Source organism: Anolis carolinensis, chromosome 1 (assembly GCF_035594765.1).
Source record: "Anolis carolinensis isolate JA03-04 chromosome 1, rAnoCar3.1.pri, whole genome shotgun sequence".
Classification (NCBI taxonomy): domain Eukaryota; kingdom Metazoa; phylum Chordata; class Lepidosauria; order Squamata; family Dactyloidae; genus Anolis; species Anolis carolinensis.
Window position 1 is genome coordinate 109,448,087 of NC_085841.1, and position 12,887 is coordinate 109,460,973.

At 41.5% G+C, this 12,887-nt stretch overlaps 1 protein-coding gene across 4 annotated transcripts in view; it reads left to right on the forward strand.

The window, feature by feature from the left end:
• The first annotated feature begins 9,122 nt into the window (after positions 1-9,122).
• The window catches only part of gpr63 (G protein-coupled receptor 63), a 35,480-nt gene continuing 31,715 nt past the window's right edge, over positions 9,123-12,887 (forward strand). For 2 of the 4 annotated variants that reach the window (XM_008119318.3, XM_003215523.4), the window contains exon 1: positions 9,123-9,526. The gene's annotated coding sequence lies outside the window, so the exon portion shown is untranslated. The remainder of the gene's footprint in view (positions 9,527-12,887) is intronic. The other 2 variants (XM_016997265.2, XM_008119326.2) reach the window with 2 other exon arrangements.

Sequence of the window (12,887 nt, forward strand, 5' to 3'; positions counted from 1 at the left end):
CATTCAATGATATCGCTCAGGAAATAGGTACCAGCTGATGCCATCCCAATCATCACCATGGTTTCCATGCAGACACAGTGCTGCTCAGAAAGGAAACAATTAAACTCAATTTTATCCTCACTACATAATTTTTTTAGATTTCACATCCCTCCCATTCCCCACCTCTGTTCCTCCACAGAGTTGGAGCTGCTTTGAAATATTCATATTATTTTCTCCTTTTAAGTAAAACCAACTGTAAATGTACACACATAATGGTTTTAAATGGTGTGACTTGTCTGAATGCTTTTTGTAAGCTGTTCTGAGATCTTTGATATAGGATGGGATATACATATATTAAAAAATACATAACAATAACAATAATAAATGCATGCCTCAGAGATTCCTTTATTAAGTAGGTGATAAATCTTTTAAAAATTACTGGTTTTGACTTTCTGTGAAAGCTGATGAAATGTGTATTTTCCAGTGAGAACTCAACAATATCTTCTAATCAGCACTAGACTGCAATTGGCTAACAGGCTAAGATGAGATGGCATGAAATCTGCATTAGCTCAAGGTCTGCATTTCAATAGAAACCCATTTATAAGAAGTTCTGCTTCCATTTCAGTGAGTGACAAAGCTAACTAGCATTCACACTGTTTGAGATGCTTTCAGATTTAGGTTCCTGCAGCCATAATGCTGTGCAATAGAGCACTTTAGACCACTTTGAGAAATGTTCTAAATGCCCGAAACAACAAACTGAAGGAAATAAAAGTCTGAGATGTCCTTGATTTTGTACAGCTCATGACAATAGTTGTTTCCAGTATGTGTTCCCCAGGTGTTTTTGGCCTACAACTCCCAGAAATCTCAGCCAATTTACTAGCTATTAGGATTTCTGGGAGTTGAAGGCCAAAGCATCTGAGACCCACAGGTTGAGAACCACTGCTTTAATAGATACATAGCACTCAAGTATTCGAATGTCCCTCAAGTCTCATCTATTCTAACCCTGCTGAGCAAATATACCACTAAAGAGTACCTGAATGATGACTTTGGCTTAAAAGCCTCCAATGAAAGTGAGCCCTCTGTCTTCAAAGGTTACAAGCTACCAATAACCGATAAAGACTTGTTCTAATAAAGAATGACTTTCTCATGCTTATCTGAAAACTCCTTTCTTGTAGTTTGAAACCACTCGTTTGGGATCTACTATATGGAGCAGCAGAAAAGAGGTTTGCTCCATTTTCTGTGTGACAGCCTTTCAAGAACCAGAAAACAAAAGGACCTAGACTAGATTTACAAATGAAAACTTGAATATTTTGTTCTATTCTTCAAAATAACAAAGAAGTAATCATATACCAAGAAATCCTTGTATGAAGACAAATGTATTTGGATCTACAGAATAGACCATTTGGCATTTATCTTTGGCCCACTATTGAAAGAAATGGCAGCAAAAATGCACAATGCAAGTATGATAACACGATAACTGACTATTACAAAAGATATTTATGGTTGTAAGAGTTACGCTTATATGTCGGACTTTCCATTGGTGGAAATTAAAAATAAAGAATTTGATGGCTCTCTTGTCAGAGATGTTCTAGCTGGTTGTTTCTGCATTTGTGGAAATTGAACTGGAGGACAATTGGGCTCTCTTTCGATTCTATGATTCAGCCACACATGTCCTCAAAGTAGTTTCTATGTCATCTACAGCTTCAACACAGGACATATAAAATTCTTACTTCTACACAGGACATAAAAATATCTTTACCACTGATGTAGGTGTTAACTCACAGATCAGTATACTTGTATATCAGTACTAGCACCACTCCACAGAAAAGGATGGCTAAAGACAACATAGACAGAAATACACATATTCACATCTATGACAGGAAGAAAAAAAGCGAAGTAGCCACTGCAATGTTTGCTAAAAGGAAGCTTATATCATGGTGAGTTCACTAAAGGGATATGTGTGGCTTGCTCAAGACAAGCCTATCTTCTCAAGATAGATTTTGCCCTCCTTAAATGGAAATTATGCAGGGATTCTAAACCAGATCTGTAACAGCATAACTATGCCTCGGGTTTTGCAATGTAACAATCTCTGCTTTCAATAGTTGCAATGCTCATCATAGTTAATACCTTCTAGTGAGTTTTTTCTTATGTGGGCAGTGAAGACAATATATATTTTGCCAGGTTTTCAGTGGGTTTAATTTTTCTGTTAATTGTGCTATCTTTTTTTTCTATAGTCTCATTTTTCTTTCTTGTAAGGTGGTTATAAACCACCTTGAGGGCACTTATGGAGGAGGTGCTCAAATGCAGTATGTAAATGTCTTTATAAATAAACACTTAAATTCAAAAAAGAATAGAACAAAACAAAAGGGTTTGGGAGATTGCACACACACACACACAAAGACAAGCCCATCACAATGTGCATACTGCGCATGGTGTTAATGTAGGGCCTATGCAGATCCGGAAAATATAGTGTGAATAAAGATTTTTTTTCCACATGTAGATAGGCTCTTAGAGACAGCTTAGCTAGCACTATTGTAGTACTTTCCCATTCTGAATGTCTACTGAACATCTTTTTTAAAGCACTATTTTCTTCCCCAAGGCTTGTGTTTCAGCAGAACTCCCTAAGCAGGAACTGTTACCAAGGACAGCATGGGTTTCTTTCTGAGACTTTGTAGCACAGGGCACAGTGACTGGCATCCTCAGGAACTTTCTGCAGGTGATGGGAAATCAAGTAGCAAAATGACAATCCAGATTGCATAAGGGAAGTTCCCCGTGAAGGGGACAGGAGGGATGTAATAAAGCAGAGGAAGGGCCTGTGTTAATTTTCTCTCTCTGATACAGTTGCAAGCTTTTCCTGCAGAAAGCACTTTAATTCAAAACTAGCTTGACAGTGGCAAAGGAAATAATGCTACACTTGGACTCTAGGAGATCAGAGTTCAAATCCCTGCTCTGCCATGGAAACTCGCTGGGTGACACACTCTTTCAGCCCTCAGTGGAAGGCAATGGCAGACTACTCCAGAACAAAGAAAACCTGCTAGATTTGTCTTAGGGGTGCCATAAGTAAGAAATGGCTTGACGGCACACACTAACCACAAATAAAAAATTAATAATGAGCTTGAACATTATTATTCATATCTATCAATGGACAGCCCCTGGCCCAATGCTATTGCTGAAGGCACTCCTTGTTTTTGTGCTGCCATATTTTCTGCTTGCTTTTGCTACTCTGTTTCAGCCAATAGACAGCTGGCTTGGTTTCTTCAAGAAACAATCACTTTGTTGGACAAAAAGGCAGAGAAACAGTGTGCCATTTGACTAGGCAACACATCGCAACCTGAGAGGGAATGTTATAGAAGAAGAAGCTGGATGCTTTAATTGACATATAGAAAAGGGGTCAGATAAGAAAGTGGGTGAGGTTAATGTGTTGGGAGATGGAGAGGATAAGTTGGTGGTAAAGTATCTGATGAGACAGTGTGGCTAAACTCATACAGTAGAGTATCACTTATCCAACATAAACGGGCCGGCAGAATGTTGGATAAGCGAATATGTTGGATAATAAGGAGGCATTAAGGAAAAGCCTATTAAACATCAAATTACATTATGATTTTACAAATTAAGCACGAAAACATCATGTTATACAACAAATTTGACAGAAAAAGTAGTTCAATACGCAGTAATGCTATGTAGTAATTACTGTATTTACAAATTTAGCACCAAAATATCACGATATATTGAAAACATTGACTAAAAAAATGCGTAGGATAATCCAGAACATTGGATAAGCAAGTGGTGGATAAGTGAGACTCTACTGTATTCTGAAATAAGTAGAGTGCCAGTTTACATATTAAATGTTTCCAAAAAATAGTTTGCTATTTTGCTATTGTTATTATCTACATATTTGTCTGAGGATCATTCAGTTGAGGGCTTTAAGAGGAAACCAGCTACCGTATGCACAACTTAGTGCAAACCAGAACACATTCCCAGGCCTAGTGTTGTAGACATTTTAGAGCCCCAAATGATGAACCCAGGACCTCATATACATTACACAATTAGTGTTATTATTCCTCTTTAACTACTACCCCTATGGTTTGTAGTTTGGTGATGCACTGAAGCTCTGTCGCCAAGAATTTTAAGAGTTTCTCCCTAAACTGCAAATCCAGGATTCCATAAGATGGAACCCTAGCAGTTAAAGCGCAATAACAGTGATATAAATCTGCGGTGTCCATGGTATAAAGGATTTAGGAGCAAGCTGGGTGAATAGAATCAGAATTAGTATGCATGTGATCCTGCTATAACTAGGTAGTAATGCTATTTGAGCCCAAAATAATTACTTGTGTCTGTTGGTTACTTTATATACAGTTGTTGAAGCAGCTTGGTGTTTTCGCATTTTCTGTCTTTCTTTTGTTTTCTTCCTTGCTACCTGTATTTACACCAATATACAGTTGGCTTCAGAAGAAAAGCATCACTTTTGACTGTTGCTATGGTACCTAACTTTTGAAAAGCAGAAACTGCCAAAACTTCCTTGGGAAAAGAAAGCTGAGCTGACAGGGTCTGATTAATAGGCCTTTTCTATGAGGAAGCTGTAAAGGATTTGTGAGCAATCTGGTCCTAATGAAAGTGAGTGCTAATTCCCATGGCACCATGTTTGATTCCAGCACGGCAGTTCCATTTAGTTCACATAGCCTTGCTAAATTAATCTAATTTCAGGATTTGTTCCAACATGCCCTGCTCTTCTGTTCATTCTTTTGTCCAGTATTGGGAAGGAAGGAGTGCCGTAATTTTTGTGACTATGTCAGTGGTATTATATACATTGGGTAGGAGACAAAAGAGAACACAGACAAGGCATAGGTGTCAATCTCTCCTACTTTTGCTGCCCAGATATGAAGGTAAGTAGTGAATAGGGAGGTGGAATTCCTTGAATTGGGTCCCTTTCACATTACACAGATATAGCGCCCATTCACACAACATAATTTTACTGCTATATTCCATGTCACTGATATGGTAAAAAGGTTTGCAATGCTGATGCTTGATTGGCGATGCACTAGAGCTGCACTAATGTGGAAATTCGTGCTAATTCAAAAAAATACCTACTGTAGCAAGTTATAATTGGACACAAACCTCTTCTACCTGTCAACTTATGGCTACATCGTACATTTCATATGGTTTTCTTAGATGCCCCTCTCTCTGCTGCCAAACCCAGAATTACATGGAAATTGTCAAGACAGTTAAAGTGGAATATAATGCTATATAATTGTACAATGTCTATAATCATTTAATCACTGTATCTCCTGCACAAATTTTTCATTCTTAAATTAATAATTCTACCCACGTGCGTGAAGCTGAATTTCCCCTCATATATTATCCTTGGGAATTTCAGAGTACAGATTGAGGGTATCCTGTTTGATGTAACTGAGGACTGCTCTCTGAGGGTGCTGGAGCATTCTGTTGTTTTGCATCATGGATAGATTATTGCCTGAGGAGATTTAAGGACCCAGGGATGCTGCAAGGATAGGGAGTCAGGGAAGACAATGTGCCACAGGAGACTGATGGATCTGAAAAATGTTCTGATGTCTCATGTGGATTTTCCTGCCACCTTACAGCAGTTGATTGTATTAAAGCCCTGGCTGACCTTTGGTATGGGGAAATGGCTGAGACCAGTGGTTCTAAACCTGTGGCTCCCTAGGTGTTTTGGCCTACAACTCCAAGAAATCCCTACCAGATTACCATCTGTTAGGATTTCTGGGAGTTGAAGGCTGAAATATCTGGGGACCCACAGGTTGAGAACCACTGGCTCAGACAGTTGACACATGGCCCCAATTCTCAGACAGCCATGTTCCACAGAGTATTATTGTAAAGCCACCAGCATCAGCTAGTAGATGAGGAATGCAATTCACATCTATATCGTCACACTATACTAGGTGGATTGTAGGGATTGGGAAGAATATTGCAATATGAGTCCCATCCTAGATTTGTGGATTCTGTTTTGCATAGAAAAATGCTTAGTCTTTTAATAAGGGTTTGTATGTTTAACTTTTGCAAGTTTGATTATTCACTGATTTGATTAAGATGTTCTCTTTATGAATTTCTATGTCCTTCAGCATGATTCCACAGATTCCTAGGGGTAAAAGTGGTTTCCCAAACAGCCCATTAGCTATTTCCTTGCTTTTGCTGAAACCCTGTGCTCCTAATTCATACTACTGTAGTGGTCTGCACGAAAGATGAGGAGTGGATCGTCTAAGTTTAAGTAAAGAAGAAGCAAGAGGTATGAATAGTAATACTATTATTTGTTATATCTTTTCCTTAGACTAGGTTGAACTATTTCTTTATGGAGTAAAACAAGGACAGTATTGCTGCCAACTTTTGCCATAAGCTAGTCAAATCTAGGTGGCTTCAATGAGTGTTTAAACAGGAATTTAAGTCTCTACCCTTGAAATATATTTGGCTGGTTAGTGTTCTAAAAATATAACAGATTGTCACTTTAAAAACTGTGAAGATGTGATTTATTATTGAAGTAGTCATTGTTCTTTGAACATTTCTTCATATTGCCATCTCTCATGCTAGAATTAGATTGTAAACTAAACTGGCTAGTATTGTTGCATTCATATTAAAATTGGAAACAAGTCTCTTGAATCATTTTGGTCTGCTTTGTTGATTACTGCTCAACAGGATGAAGTGTAATGAGAATGACTAAAGCAATCAAAAGGTGCAATTTGTCAGTGTTCTGTTTAATACTTCTTTGTAGATTGTACAGACCCAGGGAGCATTTCTCAAAGCCAACTGGTACATGGTCTCAAGGAAAGGGCAACACAGATCAATGGCCAAGCTTTGTTTGTATATTTTCACTAAAAAAAGAGAAGGAAACAATTGTTGTTGATCAATGGTTACCCTGAACCCCAACAATTAAGTGATTTGCAAAGTGGTTTTGAAAAAAAGTGAGGAAAAATAAAATGTGAAACAAAAGAGAAATTGGGATTAATAAATTCACTCTTTACTCTTTTAAATAATAGCTTAGTGGGACAGAAAGTGAAAAGCATGCAATTTCCACCCCCGAGAGTTAATGGGAGTTAAGACTAACGGTCATCTACACTGCCATATAATCTAGTATCTGATTCCAGATTATCTACTTTGAATTGGATTATATGTCAGTGTAGATTCATATAATCAATTTCAAAGCAGATAATCTGGAATCAAATAGTGGATTATTTCACAGTGCAGAACCAGCCTTAGAAGGGCAATCAGAACTAGAACACAAAACCATCTGTCAATTGGAGCTCTCCAGGGTGCTGCTTGATTTGGTCTGCCTGTCTGCATGGCTCCAAAGGCCTCCTCCCTCAGGCCTGATCAGTTCATCATTAGGGATTCAGAGAATATCATGGGTGCTACCTTTCTCAATGTACATCTATCCATGTTCCTATCTATCTATCTATCTATCTATCTATCTATACACATAATAAAAGTGAAAATCTGTATATGTGTGTGTATATGTGGCACGAGTGCCCGTTCACACAGACAGCCTCCGGCCTCCCCAAACAGGCTATAGTTCCCAGTGTTGAGGAGCTACCAAGTCACTCTCTGCAAGGACATTGCAGATTACAGTGAACACATCCCAGTGTTCCTTTCTCTTTCCATTTACATGACCTCACCCACTGCCTCTCCCTTAACCCTTTCCTATCCTTTCCCTATAGTACACAGCAAACAGAGGAATTTCAACAACTGAACATAATGGAGAGGTTTGGGGAAAATTCACCATGATTTCTAGGAATTGTAGGGACTGGGATGTATAGTTCACTTGCAATCTAAGAGCCCTCTGAACCCCACCAACAATTGACCTGTAACTAACTTGGCACACAGACCCAACATGGCCAAATTTGCATACTGGCGAGATTTAGGGGTTATTGATCTTGACATCCAGGAGTTATACTTCACCTGTATTCGGAGAACACTGAACCCAGCAAGTGACGGATCTGGACCAAATTTGGCACATAAATTCAATATGGCCAACTGGGAACAATGGTGGACTTTGGGGTGATTAGCTTTTAACTCTAGGAGTTATAGTTGACCTATATTCCGTGAGCCCTCTGAACTCCACCAATAACGGATCTGGACCAAACTTGGCACACCAACCCAACATGGCCAACTGTGAATACTGGGGGAGTTTTGGGAGGATTGATCCAAGATTTTTGGAAATTATAGTTCACCCACATCGTTATGCATTTTCTAATGGGCGCATTAATAAAAAATAAAAACAAAGACTGAGTTTTTTTCCTAAGAAATAGTGTAATATATGATCAAACTGAGAATACCTAACATCCAGAAACAAACAAGGCCCTTTTCAAATAACCCGGGCATCGCTGGGTACCCAAGTTAGTAAGGCAGGCATGGGCAAACTTCAGCTTCAAAGCACACCCGACAGATGGCCATCCAGCCTCTGCTTAAAAGCCTCCAAAGAAGGAGCCTCCACCACAGTCCAGGGCAGAGAGTTCCACTGCTGAACAGCTCTCACAGTGAGGAAATTCTTCCTAATGTTCAGGTGGAATCTCCTTTCCTGTAGTTTGAAGCTGTTGTTCCGAGTCCTAGTCTCCAGAGCAGCAGAAAACAAGCTTGCTCCCTCCTCCCTATGGCTTCCCCTCACATATTTATACATGGCCATCATATCTCCTTTCAAGCTTCTCTTCTGCAGGCCAAACAGGCTTTTTTAAGCCGCTCCGCATAGGGCTTGTTCTCCAGACCCTTGATCATTTTGGTCGCTCTCCTCTGGACACATTCCAGAGTGTCAACATGTCCCTTCAATTGTGGTGCCCAGAATTGGACACAGTATTCCAAGTGTGGTCTGACCAAGGCGAAAGAGAGGGGTAGCCTGTAGTAAGGGAATCAAGTCAGCCCTCTGGATTCGTTGTGTAGGTCCTCCGGCATGGTTCTATGGAAGGCATGGGCAAGCCTCGGCCCTCCGCGTGTTTTGGACTTCAACTCCCTCGTGGGAGGGCCCAAGTCCGCCCACGCCTGCCCTCGTTCCCTTTTGCAAAGGCGGCGCTCTCCTCCACGAGCTTCCTCCGCCGACGTCATAGAGGGGGGAGGAGGCTCGTCCGTGGGGAGCGCGGTGATTGGCTGGCGCGCACGCCCGGGGTTCTTGAATCCCCACCCCTCTCGGGTAGGGACTCCGCCCCGAAAGCTGGCGAGAGCAGCCGCGAAGGCTGGCTGGGCTCGGAGGTGAGAAGCAGCAGCTGCTGGCAAGGCTTCCTCCTTCCTTCCTTCTTTCTCTTCTCGTTTCCCCTTTCCTTGCGCTTTGATAGGCTCCGGCAGCTGAGAAAAAGGCGGGCTGTGCATTGAGTCAGCGGAACCTGAGAGAAAGAAAGAGAGAGAGAGAGAGAGAGACCCCTCCGGTGGCAGGCAATGCGCCCCACTTGCTGCCTTGGCCACTTCCTCCTCCGGGAAGCTTTTGTTCGGCTCTCCTCGATTTGGAAGTAGAAGTGGATTGCTGTTCCTTCTCCTCCTCCTGCTTTGGGTCAGGAAAGTTCCAGGAGGTGAGACTCGTCCTGGCATCCCACGCAAGGTATGCCCTCCCTCCCTCCCTCCTTCTCTCCTTCTCAGAGGGACACATTCCAACCCCACCCTGGGTTGGACCCCAGGGTGGATCTACACTGTGGAATTAATGCAGTTTGTCCTGGCTCGATGTCATGCAGTTTTGCAAGGTCTTTAGGCATCTCTTCCACCCAGTGTTGGTGCCTCCCCAAACTACAGCTCCCTGGATCCCACAGCACTGGGCTACTATGGCAGTCAAAGGGGTTTTGGACTTCAATTTCTCCAGGAGTTTTGGACTTCAATTCCCACCATTCCTCACAGCCTCAGGCCCTTTCCGCTTAAGCGGCTGAGGGGGAAAAGGAAGGGGCCTGAGGTTGTGAGGAATGGTGGGAATTGAAGTCCAAAACCCCTGGAGGGCCCAACTTTGCCCATGCCTGTTCTACAGCGTAGTTGTGCCCTAAGTGAGAAGGAGGACAATAGCTGACTTTTCTACTGCTTTGGGGCAATGCTCAGGGAAGAGGAACATTTCTGGGGCGGATGGGAGTTAAACTTGAACATCATTGAAGGGGAGATCTTCCAAAATGTGTCCCCATGGGTGGCTGGGATCATCAAGAGATCAAGAAAGTACAGCTTGAATGTCCCTTGCGTGGAATTCCTAAATCTGAAATGCTCCCAAATTGGTGTCAAAGGCTTTCATGGCCGGAATCACGGGGTTGCTGTGAGTTTTCCAGGCTGTATGGTCATGTTCCAGAAACACTCTCTCCTGATGCTTTGCCCACATCTATGGCAGGCATCCTCAGAGGTTATGAGGTCTGTTGGAAACTAAACAAAGGGAGGTTTATATATCTGTGGAAGATCCAGGGTGGGAGAAAGAACTCTTGTCTCTTGGCGGCAAAGTGTGAATGCTGCAATTGATCACCTTGATTAGCACTGAAAAGTCTTGCAACTCCAAGACAAGTCTACCAAGGGACCACCAAACACAGCATTGCTCAAACACAAATCAAGGAATGTGAACGGCACTGCAGACTAACTTAACCAGAGAAGTCAGCCATAGCAGAGCACTTGATGAACCAACCTGGACACAGCAGATTATTTGAGAACACAGAAATGCAGGACCACTCTTAACAGCCATTGTCAGAGTACACAGAGAAGTCATTGAAATTCACAAGCATGTGGACAATTTCAAGCAAAAGGAGAAAACCATGAAAATGAACAAAATCTGGCTATCAGTATTAAAAACTCTAAAATCAGGATAGTAAACAAAGAAGAACACTAAAAAAACGGGAATACCAGACACGAAACAATCAGGGCCAGCTAACACCTCCCAACAAAGGATTTCCTCAGGCCGGAAGCAGTAAGGCTTTGCATCTGTAAGGCCATTAAATTCTAATCAAGGTGATCAATTGCCTCCAACAGACAAGAGTTTTTTCTCCTACCCTGGACCTTCCAGAGATATATAAACCTCCCTTGCCTAGTTTCCAATAGACCTCACAACCTCTGAGGATACCTGCCATAGATGTGGGCGAAACACCAGGAGATAATGCTTCTGGAACATGGCCATACAGCCCAGAAAACTCAGATCAACCCAGTACTTCCAAATTGTTTATGTGGGTGTTTGGGAGAGTGACACCTTTTCTTTCTGATGAGCACACAAACTTTGTTTCATGCGCAAAGCAATTAAAAATCAAGCTCTGTGTTTAAGATGTCCATGAAGCATCAGTGAATTTTGTGTTTCTACTTGAGCCCCATCTCCAAGATGTCTCCTTGTGAGGGTATACCCAAATACGAATAATCCAAAATCTGAAAAAATGCACAATTCCAAACATTTTAGATAAGGGATCCTTAATGTATATGTGTTTTCCCCCACCACGATAATCACCTCAAGTTCTTTCAGTGTTTTGTGATGGGTGGGGAAGGTGCCATTCTCAGCCAAAAGTGAACAGGATGAAAAGCAACTCGACATATATAACTTTACAATGATGGAAATATTGGAGTTAGTATGGCAACTGTGCCTTCAAGTCACTTGTTGGCTTATGGTGACCCTACAAACATCATTAGTTCATCTTAGGCAAGGAAGACTCAGAGTTGGTTTGCCAGTTCCTTTGCACCTGGTGTTCACTGGCAGACTCCCATCCAAGAACCAATTAGACCTCACCCTGCTTAGTTCCCAATATTAGACGTGATCAGATGTGTGTGTGTGAATGTATGTATGTATGCTGTATATCATACCTCTGTTCCAAAAGTGAGATTCAGTGTGGCTCATCCCAAAATGTAAGTAGGTAGTGCAGGCTTTAGAACCTGCTGTGCTGCTTTTAGGAATTGGTAACCTGCATCCCTGAATCCAGTGCTTGTTACTTTTTGAATCAAGAGAAGTCTTGAAGCCAAAGTTGGCTTGCATCTTTAGATAGGCTGAAGATCGACTGTAGTCCTGCATTGCTAGGAAGCAAAGTCCTGTCATGGCTTGATGTTGAGAACTCTGGCAGTCACGATAAGTTCCCAGAAAACCACCACTCTTTTGTATTGAACTTTGCCTAAACACCCGAAATAACATCAGCATCACTGGCAACAGGGGATCAATAATTGAGAACTAAAGATATTTTCCACAAGTCAGTAATGCACTTTAGTTGTTCCTTCACAAATAGCAACTCTTGAGCCATACTTAAAATTGGGGTGCTAGACAAGTGGGATTTTTTGATCTATTGCCAGTTGCTTAAATGCCTGCTCCATATTTGAGTTATGAGTGCAGAACCAAGGGGGTGCCATTTCAGAATGAAAGAGTATTATAATAATACAGTCAACTCTATATCTATGGATTCTGTATCCATGAATTTCCACCACTTGAAAATCTTCCCTCTTGCAAAAAATTTCGAAAAAGCAAATCTTGATTTGGTGATTTTATATAAGGGGCAGTATTTTAGTATGCCACTGTATATAATAAGATTTGATCGTCCATAGGGTTTGGCAGCAATGGTAGATCCAGGAACCAAACCCCAGTGGATGTCAGGAACCCATTATATGCATTTGCATGCTGCATGTATGTGGTGGGTTGATGAGGCCATTCAGAATCTGGCTTCTTGAACTGGTTGTACTGAAGTATAGGAAACAGAGTCCTAGTTAGAAGCAGAGAGAAACCATAGCTCTGGAAAAACCCCTTAAAGTTTGGTCAATGAAGTACTTTAACAGAGCAATCCTACAGAGGCATTTTAAAGACACCAGGTACCATCTGATCTTAGAAACTGATAAAGGTTCATCCTGGTTAGTACTTGTATGGGAGGCCACCTAACAAGTTCCAGGTACTGTAGGCTGTTTCACAGTACAGAATTGGCAAAAATCCCCTCTTGAATATTCCTTGCCTAAAAAAACCCTTTGAAATTGATGAGGTGGTCTTAGAT